At 39.5% G+C, this 19,304-nt stretch overlaps 1 protein-coding gene and 1 long non-coding RNA gene across 2 annotated transcripts in view; one reads left to right on the forward strand and one right to left on the reverse strand.

Annotated features, from left to right (window-relative positions):
• LOC138948259 (uncharacterized) overlaps nucleotides 1-19,304 on the forward strand; it is a 486,513-nt gene that overhangs the window by 144,843 nt on the left and 322,366 nt on the right. The gene's annotated exons all lie outside the window — the stretch shown is intronic.
• On the reverse strand, nucleotides 35-5,516 carry LOC138948274 (uncharacterized). Its single transcript, XR_011449958.1, has 3 exons — nucleotides 4,996-5,516; nucleotides 4,260-4,384; nucleotides 35-1,563 (listed from the first exon to the last, which is right to left on the reverse strand). It is a non-coding gene; the product is annotated as an uncharacterized lncRNA (long non-coding RNA).

Raw genomic sequence — 19,304 nt, forward strand, 5'->3', positions numbered from 1 at the left:
ACACACACAAACACACACAAATAGAGAAGTAATAAATGGATACAGTTTTTCTTTATTTAAATTACAATCAGATGTGGTCGTAGAACAGGCACTGTAAACAAAACCTAGCATGATATACCACTTGTGTGATGTTTCGGTCAATATCTTTATTTTCCTTTCAGAAATACATTGGCGTTTTGAATGTCAAGGGAAGTGATACAAATGCTGCAGCGGGCTATCAAGAACGCGAAGGCAAACAAGGTAAATACCTACTTCTGACATTAGTTTACTTATTAACTCTTTCTATACTGGCCATTATCTTCCCAGTCTCTCCCCAGAAACTGGCCATTTGCATGGGTTTGCAAAAAAATTCTCAAAAATAAACAAAACAAGATGCAGCCTTCAAACTCATAGGTTTTATTGTGAATATATTGCTAAAACATATGCCAAAGTTTGGTTTCATTGTTGTGAAAAAAAATAAAAATATGATGTCCAGAAGTTATGGGTATATTTTACGCAATACGAAAAAGGGGGTATGTATTTTGACTTAGAAGCATTTTTTCTTATGAAGGCTCTGTTTGCAACAAAACTGTTTCTGTTTACTTGTATGAAGATTGTGCTAACACAAAAACATAACAAATACCAACTGATTTTCCATTTGGTGGTCATGTAAGCATTGTGAACATGTCCGAAAAATCTGATCACACACCATGTGGTCGACATGCAGACCTGAACGGCCAGTGTATGGTGGCAGAGTTGGAAAATAGGAAAAGTCTTGATGCCAATCCTTCATCAAAAACCGAAGAAAATCTTCATTGTAATAAGTTTGCTTTATTCTAAATCAAACGACTAGGATAGATGACAGACACAACGACAAACACATTCAATTCTATGTAAAACAGTTGCTGCTGCTGCTGTCTGTTCTTGTCACGACATCTCGCCGTTTTTTCCCTCCTGATTCTGAGAAGAAGCTGTTTAATTGTGATATCAGGCCTAGGAACCCCTGATTTTCACTTGGAGCATTCTCAAAGAAACTTAGCGTATGTTAAGAAAAATGAGTGTACTCCACATTTTGTCTTTAGTTGTTCGTTGTCGTTGCATGTCTACCGTTCCACAGCCACCTACTATAAGTGCAAGTGTTAAATGACGTATTTCCACAAGACTGCTTGCAGAGAATCATGTGATGCCAATGACAGGTAAGGACATGTGGTAATACATACTACGTTTTGGAACCAGGGAAAATGCAGCACAAATTATTTATCAACCAAATTGATTGACTTGTGCACCATGACAAAAGTTTTCTTTGATCCATCAAAGGTCTTTTGCCAGAAAAATTGCTCTGAACATCAAGTACTCTGCAATTTGTCACACATTTACATTATTGAAATAAAAAGAAAACACACCAGTAACCCCAGGTTAGGTACGTTAATATCTATAATCAATATCTCGGCACGTTACTGCCTTCTTCGGGATGGTAAGCTGAACATTATTGAACAAAATAATCGGTTTAGATTGTATACTTTGATTCCTGAACGAAGAAGCAGAGGTACTGCATACAACTAGGACTGTAATATCAGCTTTTGCCTGAAACACACACACATACACTTATAAAATTAATGCAATGTCATTGTATGAAGCCAGAACAATCACTAACTTACATAGTTGGTCACACAATTACCCATCACTGAACAATAAATCGAAGTCGGGTGGATTCAATGACTAAAGCAGTAAAGGCTTTGAAAAAACCCTCATCACAAAACATCCCCCCCCCCCCAAAAAAAAAAATGAAATAAAAAAAATGAAATAAAACAGGTTGTGTATATAGCGCAGTAAACACCATGCAGGTACAAGCAAAGATTTGACAGTGATTATCCTTGTTTTATATAGCACACATTTTCTAGTTTTAATCTCTCTCTCTCTCTCTCTCTCTCTCTCTCTCTCTCTCTCTCTCTCTCTCTCTCTCTCTCTCTGGAAAGTAATTTATTGACCTGTGGGTTATTTGCGTTTGTATACACATTGGTGATTCGTAAACTATGTTGAAAGAGATTGTCAAACAATATTATTATGGGGTGTCTTAAAAAAAAATGTATATCAACAAAATCTGTCATTATTATCAGGCACACGGTTTTAACAAAGCTGTGTCACGGAATGCAACATAAGTGGCTTAAAAAGTCGTGTTTTTGTGTGTGCAGGATATTCGCTAGGACAGGACCTCAAGCTGAACCACACAACAGCGATGCATTCTTCCATGGCTTCCACAAAAGTCTTTCACCTATAGCGGGCATTGCATACAGATAGTCCAAAGAGGGTTAGGGTTACCCTAACCCTCCTTTTTAAAAATTCTTTAGACCAATTATCCCTCTGTTCCCATGTTAAACATGGAATAATTCTGGACAAATGCGAGGACGTTAGCTTTTTCTTATTTTATTTTTTTATCATTTTACTTATCATTAAAACTTGTTTAGATTTCGATTCGTAAACCATTTACAGTAATCCTTTGTTTTTTAACTTTGTTCATCTTACCACAGTCACTTCGTTGTGTAGATTTATCATTAAATTTGTTACCATTATGCAGGAAAAATGTAGAATAAAACCAGGAGAGCTTTCGGTAGAAGATATTTCCTGTGTCAAAAGTTAATGCTTATTCTGATTGATGGGTGCTCCAAACTAAGTTATTTTGACTGCCTTATTCGAATTCATTTCCAAGACAGGGCTGAGAAGTGGAGAAGATTAGGAGAGTATCGTAAAAATTGTCTGGGTGTTTATGCAAAACTTTCGAATATGTCAGATTTTACTTTAGAGATTTTAAATACTGTTAACTGACAGAAATGCTATAACTTCTACACCAATTGACTGGATAACTTCATATTCAGCATACTTAAACTTGATTTTATGCATGTGCAGTTCACAAAGTGGCAAATTTGTAGGTTAAATTATCTAACTTTTGCATCCCCAATGACACCAACGCTTTCGTGTCTGAGGATTTCCCTGAACCTAGCTGTAACTGCATGCTTTCTTCAGGTCATCGATAGCCTGGGGGTTGAAGGGGATGTTTTTACATACTCAGACATTCAAAATAATCAAAAAGGTAAAAGCCTGAAGGGTTTAAATTAGGTAAAAATGGCTACCGCTCAATGTCAAAACTCGTTCTGTTTAGTCGACCCCCGAATTTGGAGAAAAAAATTAAAATTGCACAAAAGTCAGACCATTCAATTTACAAAATTGCCACTTACTGGAAAGGCAGAACATAAACTGAAGTTAATGAATACCATATATAAAATAATTGGTTCAACAGATGCAGAAGTAATTTGCATGGTTGTGGGTGTCCTTTTTAGGGGGGTCAACCCTGTAGAAGAGTCGATTTTCTTTAATTATCAATCCGTAATATATTGTTTGTTATGCATACAAGATTAACATTGACAAATACTTCAAGACTCCTCATTGATCTTAAGAAATGTTGTGGTTTTTTTTGTTACTGACTGATTCACTTTCTATTCACTTTACTCTACATAAGTCACGACAAGAAAAGCAAGGGAGGTAATTTCTTCGGAAGAGGTAATTCTCTCCCATCAGAACGATTGTTGTAGTTTGTTTGATTTTGTTCCCTTCTAATAAGTATTATTTAAAATAGATCTTTACATCTTGATGTGAAAGGCGCAGTACCCCCCTCCCCCCAGGATGTTAAATTCTAGGTTGTGTCCATGTAAAATCCTGATCCTAGTCAAGATCCGTGTTGGTTTTTCATGCAACTGTGCCTCTTTATGCCACTCAATTAGACATACTTTGCAATCCATAATTGCACGAAACTAAGTACAGGAAATACGTTGTCGTGTTTTTAATATTACATAATGAAATAAAAAATGTCACAACTGGTTTCGTGTTGGGCTTTCTCTCTCTGTCTGAATCTCATAATTACTTCCTTCTGAGGCCTGAAATGTGTTGCAGGCATACTTCAGCTTACATTTATTGTTACAATTTTTGTGGATATGTTATTAAGTGTGTCTGTGTTTCTATCATTCGTTATCAGTGCACATGGTTAAAAAAAAAGCACACGTCAAAGTAATTTACCCTTCATCATTATCAAAACATGCAGATACAGGTAATACATATTTGTGATACTTTAAACAAATACAATGTTTGTTTGTTGCGTCTTTTCTTTTTTTCAGAGCAAACACACATCGTATTTGTTCAAACGTGTATATTCTGCACTTTCTAATACCCTGCATGGATCTCCAAATCAAGAATAATGAAAAGTCGTCTAATAGCCCTGCAGCACTCACACGAACATGATAGAAGCTTGCATGTCATGCACCCAGGCTCGCTGTCTTCGGCTAAAAGAGCTTACCGTTGGATCTTCGCTCAGACAAATGTAGCTGTCTTGTCCACTTGCTCCTGTCGCATAGATCTGCAATGTGCAACATCATCTTTGATTAATAAGTCTGAGGCACAGACAAACACACACGCGCGCACATTTGCGAGAGAATGCACGTCAGTCTATTCAATCAAACAGTATAAAAACATACCACAGACGTGGTGGTGGAAACTGGACATTCGCCGTATAACAAACTCAAGAGATTCATTTGTGTGTGTATGTTTAATCAAAAGTTCATCTTGGGCACATTCAGTCTGTATTGTAACAGGACCATCCCGTAAAAACTTCGAACAGATCTATTAAATTCTGAAATCCTTGACAAGTTTTTTTTCCAATCATCTGTATCTGACCGAAGTAAAAAAAAATAAAAATCAGCCAGTACACGCATCTACCCCCTCACACGACAATACATATGTGGCGAAAAAAGGAATCGAGAGGGGGGGAACAAGGAATAAATTAGATCCAGAAATAATTCCACTTCATCATTCCAAAATTCAAGTGTGAAGTGATCGGATACTGTGGTAAAGATACGTGTTTAGTATCACAACTGAAAATACAAGCCCTAGGGTTTTAAATCAAGGAAACAATTAAAGTTAAGGAAAGATCAACAGAAATGTCGAGAATATGTAAAATATTGTACTTACAATCCGTTTCAGCATGCTCTTCGAATAATAATCTCCCAGTCAGCCCCGTGTTTACGACTTCGACAGGATGTTGCCTCTCACGCTGAGCCAGTACATTTGGAGTGAATTCAAAGGCCAGAGATGCAGTACAAGCACATTAGTTAGATCCAATTCATTTACATTGCTACCTTGCCCAATTTATGGCTATTTCTGTTGGTAACATCACACATGTGGCAAGCAGTGCTTGTTGCCGACTCTGCTGGGACAGGCAGCAGACGATTTTATTTAGGAACCAAATTCTGATTGGTTAAAACATAAAACCGGAACTCAAAGTACCACTTGTTCTTTGGAAGTATCAAATCAAGAACAGATAAGCAGGTAAATCTGAAATGGGGTCAACACTTTTAAAAAATCGTAGTAAATCAGAAAACACAGTAAACGTTGGAAAAATCGTCCAGTATCGCTTCTACAGATCTATACTTGGACAAAACATAAAGCAATTCAGTAAAGCTGACACTTCAAAATGTCTGTTTAGTTACACTTTAATTAGCTATCAAAACTGTTGAATTTGCAAAGTTAAGTTATTCCTCATGGATGGTAGCATTATTTGCAACGTAGAATCTTACGGTGATGCTTTGAAAGCGATCTGAAGGCCTTTTCCCGGCGGATACTATCCCTTTAAGGCTGGAGTTCACACCTGAGGCCATATTTCAAAGTGGTTAGGCAGTTTTAAAGGTTTGTTTTTATGTTAGTTCAGTGTTTTGTTTATCAGGAAAAAACAAAATGAATAGAGCTTGTCGCGCAAAATTTTGAGATAGCGACTGAAGTTTGAGCATAGGTATGAGATTTTTTCACGCAAACCCTACTGAAGAAATTGTGATATTGTATTGTGAATATGTTAACAAAAAAACAATCGGATGATCAGAAACTGAAGAAGAGAAGCAGGGAAGCAAAATAGAACATCAAACATAGTGATTTTACAGGTGAATTTGGAAAAAAACACCTTATGTATCCATTTTTGAAGCCCAATTAGAAGCATGGAACACAGACAAACATAAATTAAAAGTGTTAAAGTGGTTACAGTGTTCAGAAATAGTGTTAAATAACAAGTTAAGTTATCCCTCTTCACACATTTTAAAAGAAATACACCTCTTGTCGCGCAAAATTTTGAACTGTGATGCTTTTACTACCCCCACCCCCTACTCATTTTTCAGAAAAGAGTGCATATTATCTTCCAAATAGACAAGCAAGGTAGTCAGATGATCAAAACTTAAGAACAGAAATAGGGAAGCAAAATAGAACATGCAACATAGTGATTTAACTGGTGAATTAAGAAAAAACACACTTTTTTACTCATTTTATTAGCTGAATTTAAAGCTTGGAAGACAGAAATAAATAAATTAAAAGTGCAAAACTGGTTACAGTGTTCAGAAATAGTGTTAGATACCAAGTTGAGTTATCCCTCTTCATCACAGTTAAAAGAAACACACCTCTTGTCGCGCAAAATCTTGAACTGTGATGCTTTTACTACCCCTACCCCCTACCCATTCTTCAGAAAAGAGTGCATATTATCTTCCAAATAGAAAGGCAAGGTAATCAGATGATCAAAAACTTCAGAACAGAAATAGGGAAGCAAAAAAGAACACCCAACAGAGTTATTTAACTGTTGAATTCAGAAAAAACACACTTGTTTACTCATTTTGTAAGCTGAATTCAAAACTTGGATGACAGAAATAAATAAATTAAAAGTGCTAAAGTGGTTACAGTGTTCAGAAATAGTGTTAGATACCAAGTTTAGTTATCCCTCTTCATCACAGTTAAAAGAAACACACCTCTTGTCGCGCAAAATCTTGAACTGTGATGCTTTTACTTCCCCCACCCCCTACCCATTTTTCAGAAAAGAGTGCATATTGTCTTCCAAATAGAAAAGCAAGGTAGTCAGATGATCAAAAACTTCAGAACAGAAATAGGGAAGCAAAATAGAACATCCAACATAGTAATTTAACTGTTGAATTCAGAAAAAAACACTTTTTTACTCATTTTATTAGCTGAATTTAAAGCTTGGAAGACAGAAAAAAAATTAAAAGTGCTAATGTGGTTACAGTGTTCAGAAATAGTGTTAGATACCAAGTTCAGTTATCCCTCTTCATCACAGTTAAAAGAAACACACCTCTTGTCGCGCAAAATCTTGAACTTTGATGCTTTTACTACCCCCACCCCCTACCTATTTTTCAGAAAAGAGTGCATATTATCTTACAAATAGGAAAGCAAGGTAATCAGATGATCAAAAACTTAAGATAAATAGGGAAGCAAAATAGAATATCCAACATAGTGATTTAACTGTTGAATTCAGAAAACACCTTTTTTGACTCACATGCGAAGCAAAAGTGAGTCTATGTACTCACCCGAGTCGTCCGTCCGTCCGTCCGTCCGGAAAACTTTAACGTTGGATATTTCTTGGACACTATTCAGTCTATCAGTACCAAATTTGGCAAGATGGTGTATGATGACAAGGCCCCAAAAAACATACATAGCATCTTGACCTTGCTTCAAGGTCAAGGTCGCAGGGGCCATAAATGTTGCCTAAAAAACAGCTATTTTTCACATTTTTCACATTTTCTCTGAAGTTTTTGAGATTCAATACCTCACCTATATATGATATATAGGGCAAAGTAAGCCCCATCTTTTGATACCAGTTTGGTTTACCTTACTTCAAGGTCAAGGTCACAGGAGCTCTTCAAAGTTGGATTGTATACATATTTTGAAGTGACCTTGACCCTGAACTATGGAAGATAACTGTTTCAAACTTAAAATTATGTGGGGCACATGTTATGCTTTCATCATGAGACACATTTGGTCACATATGATCAAGGTCAAGGTCACTTTGACCCTTATGAAATGTGACCAAAATAAGGTAGTGAACCACTAAAAGTGACCATATCTCATGGTAGAAAGAGCCAATAAGCACCATTGTACTTCCTATGTCTTGAATTAACAGCTTTGTGTTGCATGACCTTGGATGACCTTGACCTTGGGTCACATGTATTTTGGTAAAGTTGTCATTAAAATCGAACTTTCAGAAGCAGATTAGAAAATGATTGCATTGTATTCCCCATCTTCTCCTGAATTCAACATTAAATAGATATATCATGTTTACTTCTAAAAATGTGCTCAGAATGAAAGGAAATAGGTTCAGTAAGTACAGTAGAATCCGCTTAATAAGGCCACCTCCGTGCAGGACAAAAGTGGCTTTATTAAGCGGGTGGACTTATTAAAAGGATCTCAGGCAAACAGAGCAAATAAAGCAAATAAAGCGAAAAAGCACTCAAATCCAAGAGGATTTAATACAAATAAGCAAATAAAGCAAAGCGCTGAAATCCGAGATGTGGTGATACCCATATCGCAGGGCTGCATAATTGAAGTCGTGTTGGCAGGGAGTTTGTGAATGTCTATTTGGGACAGTCCTGGAACATCAATGTGCGCACTGCAATTGTCAATCAGAAGAGCGATTCTCCTCCCGTCTCTCCTCCCGTCTCTCCTCCCGTCTCTCCTCCCGTCTCTCCTCCCGTCTCTCCTCCCGTCTCTCCTCAGACTTTCATTCCATTTTTTCAACCAGTCAGCCCATATGATTCCAGTCATCCAAGCATTGCGTGAGAAATTGTAGTCAGTCGGAAAGGCCTGCACACCTCTGAAGCAACGAGGATCTTTTGATTTTCCGATGATCAAGAGTCGTTTCTTCTCTCCTTCCATACTGCAGCACACCAGCGCGGTGATCCTGTCCTTTGCAGTCTTGTAGCCTCTCTGTTTCTGATGCTTATCTCTGTACGCGGAGACGAGCGTTACCCATCTCGGTCTTCGGGTATGTCTAGCCGGGACTTTCTAAATGAAGTCTCGGCGATGACTAGTTTTTAGTGTGGATCTTTTAGTTTGATACCGACTGACTAAATGTTTTTATATCTCTTCACGCTACTTGTTTGTATGTGCTATTGTTGTGATTTATTTATGTTAATCAGTGTCTGAAGGTTGTGTGTGTGTGCTCTCCTTTTATAGTTTACTCAGGCATGGGAATTGTCCGCCGAATGGCGGATTTCCGCCGAATTTTTTTTTTGTTCCGCCGAAAATGCAAAAGTGTCCGCCGAAAAAATAAAGGGGGGAGGCACACAAAAAAAAGCACCGGTTACTTTGGCCTTTGCGCAAAAGCCCGCGAAAACTTTCCGTACTTTGTTCACGCACTGCTACCGCCCGCCTCAGTTATTGAACTATTATGTTTGAAAGTAAACCAGATTGCACAGATTGTGTTACAAGTTACATTTTCCTGTTTGTCTCAACAGATACATTTTTTTACAAATTTAAACCATATATAATACATGTAAGCAAAATTTGGTACATTTTTGTACTAAAAACTCTGATTCTAAAAACAGAATTTAATGGCAAACTTGGAGCTCAGATGACACCAGATTGCACCATCTGGGTTCTTTGGAGAAAAAAAATTTCCGGGGGGGGCATGCCCCCGGACCCCCCTAGTAAGGCTAGGCGCTTCGCGCCGTCGACTTGACGCTTTGCGTCTTCAGTTATAAATTTTCCGCCTTTTTTACAATTTTCAATTCCCATGCCTGTTTACTGCTGCCAATGAAATTAATACAGGCAGAAATGTTGATCAATGTTTTGTATGTTGTGCTTTCAATAAGGGAAAGGCTGAAAGGAAAGGAGGTGTGTGTGTGTGTGTGCATGCCTGTGTGTGTGCGTGCATGCCTGTATGTGTGCATGTATGTGTGTGTGATAGAGTTTTAAATGCTCTGCTTCTTAAGCCAACGAGAAGAAGAAGAAGAATGATCTGCTTCAAAGAAAAGAGTTGCAGAATAGGAAGCAAATTGTATCATTTGAAATCCCTTGTTCATGACTTTGCTCAATTTGCTTAGCGCGCTGTGTTTGCACTTTAAATGTTTACCTGTTGAAAACGTTTGCTCAGCTTCTTTCTTTTTGTGATTTATTCCAAAATTTGAGTGCATATGTCTTTGTGTTTAAAACTTTAGCTTAAACTCAGCTGCTTTTTTATTTGCAGTCTGGTGAAATGGAAAAGAAGTACAGTGGCTTACTTGAAAAGAAATGGACGTCTGTCATTCGACTTCAAAAAAGGGTGAGTGCCATCTATTCACTTTCTGATTAGAAGCTACAAGAGGGGGAACAAATTTTTTGTCTTTTGCACCATAACATTAATTGAACATTCTTATTTGGGTTTAACGACCTCTAATACCACTTGGCTTTTATTGGTACAGTTGTTGGTAATACGCTGAGGATAGGGTATGATATTTTGACTTGACCTATCTACTGACACATCTGAGAGTGACGTATGTACTAACAGTGACACACCTGAGAGTGACCTGTGTCTACTGACACACCTGAGAGTGACCTATCTAGTCTTGTGGTCATTTCCACTGACACACCTGAGAGTGACCTATCTAGTCTTGTGGTCATTTCTACTGACACACCTGAGAGTGACTTATATAGTCTTGTGGTCATTTCCACTGACACACCTGAGAGTGACCTATCTAGTCTTGTGGTCATTTCTACTGACACACCTGAGAGTGACTTATCTAGTCTTGTGGTTATTTCCACTGACACACCTGATAGTGACTTATCTAGTCTTGTGGTTATTTCCACTGACACACCTGAGAGTGACTTATCTAGTCTTGTGGTTATTTCTACTGACACACCTGAGAGTGACATATCTAGTCTTGTGGTCATTTCCACTGACACACCTGAGAGTGACCTATCTAGTCTTGTGGTCATTTCTACTGACACACCTGAGAGTGACTTATATAGTCTTGTGGTCATTTCCACTGACACACCTGAGAGTGACCTATCTAGAGTGACCTATCTAGTCTTGTGGTCATTTCCACTGACACACCTGAGAGTGACCTATCTAGTCTTGTGGTCATTTCCACTGGCACACCTGAGAGTGACTTGTCTAGTCTTGTGGTCATTTCCCCTGACACACCTGAGAGTGACCTATCTAGTCTTGTGGTCATTTCCACTGACACACCTGAGAGTGACTTAACTAGTCTTGTGGTAATTTCCACTGACACACCTGAGAATGACCTATCTAGTCTTGTGGTCATTTCCACTGACACACCTGAGAGTGACCTATCTAGTCTTGTGGTAATTTCCACAGGTGATGGACCTGGAGGCCAAACTGGCGGAGGCGGAAAAAGAGGTCAACTCAGGGGCACCCACCCGCGACCGCCGCTCCCCTTCCGAATGGATCCCCCGTCCTCCCGAGCGCTACACGCTGAGCGGCCATCGCAGCCCCATCACCAAGGTGGTCATACACCCCGTCTTCGCCCTCATGGTCTCGGCCAGCGAAGACGCTACCATCAAGGTGGGTTACTGCTCACATCAGATTAGATGTTTTTGTAAGACGAAAAGAATAAATTACAAAGAAAATGGTCACCTATTTGCACGAGAAAGTTGCCAACTAGGAGGAAGCCGGCCGTGGGGTGGGATTGGTTGAAATTGAGGTTTGTTTGTGAATTCAACACTCGGTTAGTAACTTTCTTGTGCACATTAGTCCTGGTCTGGACAAGCAGTCAAAGTATTGTGTGGTAATATGGTTTAGCTTTAACTTGATATGTAAAAACCTTCTTTTTCACGGTGGGAGATTAAAGGAGATGAGTGATTATTGGAATAGGGGTATACAGAGGTCAAATGTTTCTTTCATTTTTGACTCACATGCGAAGCAAAAGTGAGTCTGGACGTCCGGAAAACTTTAACGTTGGATATTTCTTGGACACTATTCAGTCTATCAGTACCAAATTTGGCAAGATGGTGTATGATGACAAGGCCCCAAAAAACATACATAGCATCTTGACCTTGCTTCAAGGTCAAGGTCGCAGGGGCCATAAATGTTGCCTAAAAAACAGCTATTTTTCACATTTTTCCCATTTTCTCTGAAGTTTTTGAGATTCAATACCTCACCTATATATGATATATAGGGCAAAGTAAGCCCCATCTTTTGATACCAGTTTGGTTTACCTTGCTTCAAGGTCAAGGTCACAGGAGCTCTTCAAAGTTAGATTGTATACATATTTTGAAGTGACCTTGACCCTGAACTATGGAAGATAACTGTTTCAAACTTAAAAATTATGTGGGGCACATGTTATGCTTTCATCATGAGACACATTTGGTCACATATGATCAAGGTCAAGGTCACTTTGACCCTTATGAAATGTGACCAAAATAAGGTAGTGAACCACTAAAAGTGACCATATCTCATGGTAGAAAGAGCCAATAAGCACCATTGTACTTCCTATGTCTTGAATTAACAGCTTTGTGTTGCATGACCTTGGATGACCTTGACCTTGGGTCAAGGTCACATGTATTTTGGTAGGAAAAATGTGTAAAGCAGTTCTTGGTGTATGATGTCATTGCTATGTAAAGGTCAAGGTCAAGGTCAAGCATGTGAGTCGTATGGGCTTTGCCCTTCTTGTTGAAAGACCAATTTGGAACTCACTGCAGTCACCATTTAAGCGTCTAAAGTTATTAGAATGTTTTAAAAATGTGTTTAAAGCCATTTTAAGTCTATGTAATTTATTGCGCTATGATTTTTAGTTACTTCTATAGTTAACTGCATTCTGTGCATTTTCTATTTTGGATCATCTTGTTTTCCCCCACTTTATATTTTTAGATTTGCTTTACTATGTGTCTGCGCGCAGCGTCCCGAGGACAGATTGTAAGAAAAGGCCTAGCCATAAAGCGTCATCCTTGTCAGATAAAGTTCAGTTCAGTTCTTCACTCTCTTTCATTAGATTCTTAATGAATTTTGTCAAATTGCACGCCTTGGTGACTCAGGTTACTTACGTTATACACTCTTTGCAGAACATTGAAGAACTACTTCACAGACGGCTTCAAGGTTCAACTGAAGCTGCATTGTAAAAGACAAACCGAAAGTTCACCTTTATTGGTGAAGGGACTTACAGAGAAAGAAGTTGACCTAGATGAAGAGACATCCTCAACAGCAGCCAGTGAAGGTAAAGTGCATCAAACAGCTATCTGTTTTGTTTGTTGTTGCCGTTGTGCTTGCTGTTTTGTTTTCTGTGAGTACATGTAGCACCTTTTATAACGGTTTTTTTTGGGCACAAATACGTTGTTTTACTTTGATCTGCATCAACCCATAAGGAGTTTTTACTGAAGAATTATTCAATAACTAGAAAACAAGTGTGGATGGTTCTACAAACACATGTTCTCGTTTTGAATCTTACAGGCCCATTTCCATCAGATTTGTGGGTATCCTGTTGAATCTCTCTAGCCTGCAGATTCAAACTATAACAGATAACCTTTTGAAAGAGAAAACAGTAAACAATATTTTTTTTTTTATCTATTAAGAACGCACTTCTATAATAACGTCCAATTGGTTCCACAGGGGAAGAACAAGAGGAGCAGATGCCGAACATGTACAAGATGATTCTGGATGGGGAGCTGTCAGAATTGTGCCAGCATCCCTCCTTGCAATCTCCTGTCTTCCTGCAAGACTTTGACGACTTCTTAACAGGCCACAATTACATGCAACAAGTGGTCAGCGCAGTAGACAGAGAGCACGGTCTGCCGTTACTGTACTGGTCTGCGCAAAGTCCTTCACCCTACCTCACACACTGGTGCCTTGCCGTCATGGAGAGACGTGTCGAGACAGGTCCCCGGTTGTCAGGGGGTCTACTTCGTGCTATCATGGCAACACTTTTGTTTAGAAAATGTAACGAAAACAGTCGGACTGTGATCAAAAGCGTTCTCACTAGTTTTAGATTACTGGAAGACAAACTTGCCACCAATGCTGACATTTTGAAGTTGTCTCTTCCCCTGCCAAGCACATTTCCAACAGATATCATGGTCAATTTTCGTGAGCATGGGCTGTGTTACCTTGACGACCCCTCCCTGCCCATCTCAGCCACACTGCTGTCAGTGACCGTTACAGAAGACGCGGTCAGCGTGGAGCTGCCCAGCCAACACTGGTACCTGGCGCTGAGACTGCTGGCTGACAGGGAGGTGGACGAGACAGACCGTGACGGCAACACGCTGCTTCACATCGCTGCCGACAAGGGAAACCTGGAGGTCATCACACTGGCCGTGAAGAGTGGAGCTTCCTTGACAAAGACAAACAACAAGTGCATGACCCCGCTACACTATGCATGCAGCAGGGGTCAGAAAGATGCAGTTGAACTGTTATTGGATCTTGGGGCTGATGTGAATATTCAAAATGTGTTTGGCAATACACCGCTTCACATGGCATGTGTTGAAGGTCACAAGGATGCTGTTGAAGTGTTATTGCACCATGAGGCTGATGTAAATGCACAGAATAAGGATGGTGACACACCGCTACACAAAGCATGCAGTGAGGGTAGAACAGATACAGTCGATCTGTTACAGAGTCACAAAGCTGATGTGCATGTACAGGTTAAGGATGGCAGCCCACTGCTACACAACGCATGCAGTAAGGGTAGCACAAAAATGGTGGAGCTGTTACTGAGTCACAAAGTTGATATGAATGTAAAGGATAAGGATGGCAACACACCGCTACACAACGCATGCAGTAGGGGTAGCACAAAAATCGCGAAGCTGTTACAGAGTCACACAGCTGATGTGAATGTACAGGATAAGTATGGCAACACACAGCTACACAAAGCATGCAGTGAGGATAGAACAGATACAGTGGATCTGTTACAGAGTCACAAAGCTGATGTGCATGTACAGGTTAAGGATGGCAGCCCACTGCTACACAACGCATGCAGTAAGGGTAGCACAAAAATGGTGGAGCTGTTACTGCGTCACAAAGTTGATGTGAATGTAAAGGATAAGGATGGCAACACACCGCTACACAACGCATGCAGTAGGGGTAGCACAAAAATCGTGGAGCTGTTACTGGGTCACAAAGCTGATGTGAATGTACAGGACAAGTATGGCAACACACCGATACACAAAGCATGCAGTAAGGGCCACACAGATACTGTAGAACTGTTACTGGGTCACAAAGCTGATGTGAATGTACAGGATGAGGATGGCAACACACCGGCAGCCAGAGCACGCAGAATGGGTCACACTGATATCCATAAACTGTTAATGCATCATGAGGCTGCTTAGTATGACTGTGTAGAATACATAGTACACAACACAGATTATAACGCACACATATCTCGCCACAAGGCGACTCAAGGCGCGTTATAAATTCTCGTATTATCATTATTGTTTCCTTTAATGTTGTCGCCCTGTTCTCATAATGTTTTTCATGTTTGTAGAAAGCGATAATTGACAGAAAAATATGTATTTTGAATGTGAAAATTGAACGTCATTGTGTATTTCTGGAATTGCTAATGCGTATTTAAAATTGTTTTGTATTTTATAATTGAGAGAAACTGGTTTATTCAAAAAATCATCATGTATATATGGTTGTGTATTAGTTTATTTGTGAATTTGTATTACTTTTATAGGTTACTTCGAAATATCTGAGGATTTTCGCCATACAATTCCATTAGTAGTAGTAGTGGTAACATTAGTAGTAGTAATAGTAGTAGTAGTATAAAGTGAGAAACACAGGCCAAAACATTTCATGATTAACTTTAAATTCTGTGACTACCTCTCATGCATTATGTCTAGACGACTTGTGAAGGTGTTTGTGATATAAAGCTATTATTTGAATTCTTCTTATGAAAAGGTGTGTACATGTAATGTAGTGACTTTGACTTTTGATTGAAAAACACAGATCAGTAGTTTATTGATTCTTGTGAATTTGTGTTAGAGGTTGTCGATGCTGGATTCTTTGCCCTTTACAGTGTACATAATGGTTTCGTTTCTTGCAACATTATTTCCAATATTACGTTTATTGAAATGTGATGGGGTGGAAGGAAGAGGATAATACTTCGATTGTAGTCTCTTGATGTAGTAGTTGGGTGAATGTAGTCACCTAGTAGAAGTAAACCCCGAAGTTCAGGAGTACACCATGTGGGTGCCTCTTTAGTGTCTTGCACTGAACGAACATCACTTGCTCTCGTAATGGACTTTCACTCACATGTAGAGAATGATAGACAAGAGTTCACTGGCACAGACCGACGAGTCACTTGATGCAACATGAAACTCTGGAAAACCATGTCTGTCGATTCACATTTCTCTTTATTTTCTATTCTTCTCTTCTCCTCACCAATCCAGCTCCCAGCCCGAAGGCCGGGAGGCCACACCAATAGTACAATGCAATCTACATCAGTATGTCTCCATGATAACAGAGTACAAAACAAGAACGTCCTCTCTCTCCGAAATAGTTCTCCGTTCTCTCCCAAAATCTCAAATGCTATCGAAATGACACCCACTTGACAAAACGCCAAGTCCAACTCGGGTAGACAGTCTGGCGGCACATTGCAAAACGACCACCTGGGGCCCAAGGTACCCCGGCGTCTCTCTCTGGGAGGGCGGCTTGACGTCAAAGGAAAACATCGGTGGACACAGCCGACTGAGCGAGTTTACGACCGCCAGGTGTCAGAGCATATACAAATTTAACTTACACAAGACAGGAATGACATAAAATCATTATAACGAATTAGTAGCCAGTTTAGCACTTGGCTACAGAAAGCTGTTTTTTTTAGTTGGTGTTCGTTTTGGAATTGCCGTGTTCATTTCATTATTTTTTCTTGCTTGTTAATGTAAGTTAAATTTCGTTCATATCTTGTGTGTATATGTGTATACTGAATTTTGTGTTGTCCTTATGAAACTTTGCACATTATGCAGATGGTTTGATGAGTTACCCACTGTTAGTGAAGTGTTACTGGACTCGTTTCCCTTTGATGTGTGTGATCATTGTCACGACTCCGTACCCGTAATGAGATGCATGTTACATTTTACTTTGAATGCTGTGAATGTACCTTTCATATTTCCTGTATGGATCACTTGTGCAGGGTTGTTAAATAGAAACAATCTGCGTGTGTTTTTTCTGTGTTACTATTAACAGCAATTGTGTTTTCAGCGTAGCAATAGGGTCCGATAATTAAACGAGACACAAGGGCGGATCTGGAGGGGGGGGGGTTACACGGGTTACGTAACCCCCCCACCCCCCAAAAAAAGAGGAAATTTATTAGCTCAGGATGCACCAGATAGCTCTATTTTGCTTCTTTGGATAAAAAAAATTTCCGGGGGGGCATGCCCCCGGACCCCCCTAGAGGTTTAGGCGCATTCGGCGCCGTCAACTTGTATCTTCGTAGTCATTTGTAACCCCCCCCCCTCCAAAGTGAATTGATCCGCCCTTGAGACAAGTATAATGCCGCCGAGTCAAAGACGAGTCGCATTATACTTGTTCGAGTCTAAATATCGGACCCTATTGCTACGCTGAAAACACAATAGCGTTTATATAGCTATTCTGACATTATATTCTGTGTTAAAATCATGTTTTTGTCAGCAACAACTACCAGAATGGTCCATGTCGTTGATTGCAGACGACGGTTATAGTGTGCATATCACCGAACATTGAAAACCCCACGGACATGTATTACGGAGAAGACTCGAGATAACCGGATGTTTAATATTACCCAAATATGCTAGGAATCATATGACGTCATGACGTATCATGCTTGCTTGCGTATATTCTATGTTCAAAAGTCTGACTTCTGTTGGAGATTCGCGTGATGAAGACTGCAGTAAATCTGTAGATGATAAGAGAACAAGGATTATCTCAGAAGAAACGACTAAATGTTTCAGACCGGTAACTTCATTTCAACATTGCACTATACAATGGACGTTCTATGTGACAGGAGAGTTTGCTGATTTTGTGTTAAACATTGGAAAGATCGTCTGCTAGAATCAGAGATAGGTCGCTTCAGGGTTGTAGCTTCTTGAACTTTGCAAAGTGTGTTGCCTGTTAAAGAACTGGATTTTACACGTAATGTACTGTCATGTACAGTAAGCAACAAAAAACACACACAAAGCAAATGGCATCGTCTGTCGACTAGTCACAGAAACAAACCTGGCGAGGTATGCGTGTACTTTATACACGTGGAAGAAACCGGAACCATGCGTCTTTGTTATTGCCGATATCGTTTGGATATCGGCAAAAAATTACCAACTTCCGTAGCGTTATGCTTTGATGATCGGAAAAGGGATGTGTGAGACCATCCAATCACAGCCCCCGAATTCCCCCACGTGTCTATCAGAATAGCTATATGTACTAATTATTCTTACTAAAATATTTGTCTTAAATCGTTAACCTGCTGGTGGATGTGTTGAAGTAGTGTTAGTTAATTGAATGCAAGTAAGAAACATTTTGTTGTCTCGTGACTTTGAAGCATGAGTGTTGTTGCTTGGAAAAGAATTCATTCAGATTATAATATTATATGCTACTTTTAAGGATTAAGAGCAGCATGCTATTTTTGTGTTTGTTTTAGACAGTGCTAGTGTGATTTGATTGTTGAATTGTTCATTTCTTTCTTCCTTTATTTTGATTTAGGGAAAGAGACCCGAATAAGGAACACGTTTTGTTTCATGCTGATAACTTGCTTCATTTTGTGCTGGCAATAGGTTTTTTTTTACCGGCACGGTTGGCCTAGTGGTAAGGCGTCCGCCCCGTGATCGGGAGGTCGTGGGTTCGAACCCCGGCCGGGTCACACCTAAGACTTTAAAAATGGCAATCTAGTGGCTGCTCCGCCTGGCGTCTGTCATTATGGGGTTAGTGCTAGGACTGGTTGGTCCGGTGTCAGAATAATGTGACTGGGTGAGACATGAAGCCTGTGCTGCGGTGTGTGGCGCACGTTATATGTCAAAGCAGCACCGCCCTGATATGGCCCTTCGTGGTCGGCTGGGCGTTAAGCAAACAAACAAACAAAGTTATCTTTTTAGTAAACCGTCATGCTTAATTAGAGCGAAATAGCTCTGCTAGACATGCAGCAAAATGTAAATACAGAAGTAAAACCTTGTTCATTTGAAGAGAATGGGCGCCTAATATCGGCCAGTAAAGAAGCAATCCCGATTCATTGTAAAAAGTCCATCATGTACTTCATACTGGCATGATACAAGTCAGTCTTCGAAACAGACTAATACAAAATGCGCAGGTTTCCAAAGTTACCTTTTCTAAAGTGTGTTTTATTTTGTTTATGCTAACTGTTATTTCTCTTTTGTTTTCAATTGTCCGTATCTGTCTTGTATGATTATTACTGACCTTGTCATTCTGCTCATGGAATCTTAATAGTGTCAAAGATAGTTTAAATGTCTTTTTCTGATGCTTACATTCTTTGCCATGTGCTGTGTGTAATAATGTATACGACTTTAAAAACAAATATATTTTATGATTAATATTAAAGTGTATGTAT

The sequence above is a fragment of the Littorina saxatilis genome, linkage group LG15, assembly GCF_037325665.1.
Source record: "Littorina saxatilis isolate snail1 linkage group LG15, US_GU_Lsax_2.0, whole genome shotgun sequence".
In the NCBI taxonomy this organism is placed as follows: Eukaryota; Metazoa; Mollusca; class Gastropoda; order Littorinimorpha; family Littorinidae; genus Littorina; species Littorina saxatilis.